This window comes from Marmota flaviventris, assembly GCF_047511675.1.
Source record: "Marmota flaviventris isolate mMarFla1 chromosome 10 unlocalized genomic scaffold, mMarFla1.hap1 SUPER_10_unloc_1, whole genome shotgun sequence".
NCBI lineage: Eukaryota > Metazoa > Chordata > Mammalia > Rodentia > Sciuridae > Marmota > Marmota flaviventris.
Genome location: NW_027287687.1, coordinates 144,987 through 148,459, shown reverse-complemented (window position 1 = coordinate 148,459; position 3,473 = coordinate 144,987). Strand labels below are relative to the sequence as shown.

The 3,473-nt window shown below is 43.4% G+C and overlaps 1 pseudogene; it reads right to left on the bottom strand.

Moving 5' to 3' along the window:
* Nucleotides 1-868: 868 nt before the first annotated feature.
* On the bottom strand, nucleotides 869-3,262 carry LOC114078809 (melanoma inhibitory activity protein 2-like; annotated as a pseudogene).
* Nucleotides 3,263-3,473: the final 211 nt, after the last annotated feature.

The window sequence follows — 3,473 nt, the reverse complement described above, 5'->3', positions numbered from 1 at the left end:
AAAAAATCAAAGATGAGGTCAATCCCCACATCAGTGAAACACAGCAGAATGCAATTCTGAATTTCATACAAACAGTCATAAAAAAAAGACAGGGGCTAGAGTTTTGGCTCAGCACTAGAGTGCTGGCTTCCCACTTGCAAAAACCCCTAGTTGGATCCTTAGCACCATATGTGAAATGAATGAATGAACCAATGCATGAATGTATGATGAATTAATTAAAGGTATAAGGAGGAGGAGGAGGAGGAGGAGGAGGAGGAGGAGGAGGAGGAGGAGGAGGAAAAAGAGAAGAAGATAACAAGGAAGTTGACAGAAGGGAAAAAGGGAAGCAGAGTGAGTTTAAAGTGTGGTTTCCAATTCCCAAATGTTCCCTGAGATCTTCATTTTTCTTTGTATTTGAGATCTCTTGTTTCCATGACATGTTTAGGTGTGTTCTCTCATTTACTCTTCCCATGATCTAGTTATTCTGATATGAAAAAACTAGCTGATATGCCAAATCAGTCTGTAAATCAATGACAATTTTTCATTAAGCCTAAAGTCACTTCACATTTGCTACAGTCATACTAAATACACTTCTTTGTATAAAGGGACTAACTTTGTTGGGAGTTTCACATATATTTCCATCAGCTAGATTACAGGTACCTAGAACTCCCATTGTTGTTTATGTAATAGTGGCTTCATCAGATTAAATGCTGTACTCTGGAATAAAATAAAATAGGAATAATTTACTCATAAGATTCCTATGTAAACCATCTTTATTTACAATATTCTATCTTTAGAATTATAGTTCAATTGAGCTTCAATTGGAGCCAAAGTATATTCAATTACTGAAGTAAAGGCATTCACTTAAAAACTAAAAATGAGAGATAAGTCAAATTACTTTTGAAGAGATTGCAACAACATCAGGTTTCTTCTTTGGTTCTGGATGTTGAGTAACAGGCTCATTTGCAGGTGGAAGGAACCCTTCAGAATGCGGGGGTGGGGGGACAAATTCCATCTCTTGGGGGGAGGTCATGAGAAAAACAGCTCCCTGCATAGACATTTTGCATTGGAAATGGAGTGAGTGCCGGGGCCGGTGGAAAATACTCTCCAGGTTCCCATACAAGTTTCCTGGGAGAGGTGGAGGAAAAAAAGGTCCTCTTCTCATGAAATGACTCCTTGGGTCAACTGGAAACAAGGCACCTCTGACTAAAGGGAAAGGTGCCAACACAGAGCCAGAGCCAGTTTCTTGGTTTTCAGCATGGAGAGGTGAATCAGGCACATCGGAGTCCCCGAAATCGGTTATGGTCTCCTTTCTACTGGATTGCCATTGTGAAGACATAGGCCCATCCCCTTTATCTAAAGGACACATATTCGTACTTCTGAGTTCGGCTGGTCCTGATGGTATACCACAATTTGAGAAACGTCCATCTTGCATTTGTAGAGAAAGACATGGTTCAGAAGAATATGGTTGGCCTGGTGGAGGGATCACCAGCCTGCAGGCCTGTTCCCATGGAAAAGACAGGGGCCCAGCGCCAGAAGGTGCTATCAGAAGATCAGTGAACTTGTCACAGCTGGATTCTCTTCCTTCACTTCTATTCACATGGTCCAGAGAATTCTCTGAGCCCCTTGAGCCTCTTCCTCCTCCCTATGGAGTGAAAGGTGAGAGTGTGAGTGGACCATTCTTTTCAAAATGGGGAGGTGTCTTTAAGATGAAGGCTGACCCATTGGTGAGGTCCCATTTGGGGAAGGCTTTCTGACCAATGCTGAGTTGGAAACATCCAGTGCATCATACAGATCTTTTTCTACAAGTTCAAATCTAAGCTCTTTCTCAGTTAATTTTTGTCCATTGTGAGCATTTTGTTTCCTGAAATAACTGAGGTTTCTTTCAGCAATCCGAGCTGCCAACTCTCTAGCATGTGCTTCTTTCTCAGAGGAAATAATCTGCCCCAGACAGGAATGAATGGTTCTCTCCAAATATTGGCTCGCTTTCTGTAGGTGTCCAGCTCTTCCATTGTATGGCTCATCTTTTCTTCGACTTTGGAAAGTTTCTCCTCTTGCTCCACCCAGTAGTTTTCCTCCACTCTTAATTTCCTGTGCAGTTTCATCATATTTTCTTAATAGTGTTCCATCATGACTTTAAAGTTCTTCTGTAGGGTCTCTCATTTTCACTTTGCAGCTGTGCATTTTCTGACTGCAAAGATGCCTGTTCAGTCTGCAGACTTTTAAGGTGTTTGGTAAGGTCTTCCATGGTTTCCTCCACTTCAGATGAGAAAGTACATTTTTGATTTCTTTCTCCTTCCAAGGTTTCTAAGGAGGCCTTTAGCTTAGCACCATAAACCAGTTTCCTCAAAGCTCCTTTGGACTCATCATCCAAGTGAGCACCAATTTCTGGTTCACTCGTCCTTCCCAATAACAGGTAACCAGCATCCCTTTGGGCTCCCATGCTTGGAGAAGACCTATCTTTCATCATCAGCAAGCATTCACTCGGAGACCCCATGTGATTTTCTGTATTCCTTAGAACTTGAGAACAAGCAGCTACTTTAGAGTCCTCCAATATGATTTTTGCTTTATATTGGACCCCTCCTTGTTCCCTCTGTGCTTCATCTTCTCCTTGTATTGTTGGACTCTGCGTTTGCTGAAGTTGGGAACTTTCATTCAAAGCCTCTTAGATTGCCAGCTTCAGTCCTTCCTCATTCACTTGAAAGAGTCTCCAGTTTGTTTTAGCTTCAGCTATTTGTGATCTGAGGGATTCAGATTCACCTTGGAGGGACTGTATCCTTCATGATATATGTGCCATCGTTTCATCCTGTTGACCATGTTTAGCCTTCTGTGCTTTGAGCTCTTCTTCTAGAGAGAGCATTTCAACGCCATGGCTGGATTCGGACCTATTCAGCTTTTCGTAGGTTGCCTCCAGATATTGTGCTTCCCTTGAACCCTTCTCAAACCTGCAATCCTTTAAAGATCAGTGTAAGCCTTCATGTTCTTTTTGAACAAGGCTAACGTTTTCAAGAAGTCCACATTTTTCTTCAATAAGTCCAGCAAGATTTGGAGCCAGCTTTTTTTCTCTTCCCACGTAAAGCCTACTAGTAACCGACTGAAAACTTCTCCAGAAAAGTGAGAGAACAGCAAAAAATCCAAGAGCTGTACACATCACCAACTCCCAAGGAAAGCCATAAGAAAGATGGCCTGGCTTCATGAATCCAGACAATGCTGCCACAACCCTGGGTGCTTCTTCCAGAACCACCCACTAGTATGGCTGAGAGGCAGCCTTTGGCTCCTCCATCATGCCAAGATGGCTTTGGTTCTTGCCACCACAACCACAGCCTGACCAGGCAGGCCAACACAGGCTGCGGACACTCAGGTGTGTTTGGTCAGGAACTCAAACCTGCACCAGGCAACGGAGCATACCACTGTGAGCCCCTTCAGGGGCTGAGCTTATGGCGGGTGGTGGGCGTATGGCGGTTGCAGCCATGAACAAGGGCTCCCAGGAGCCT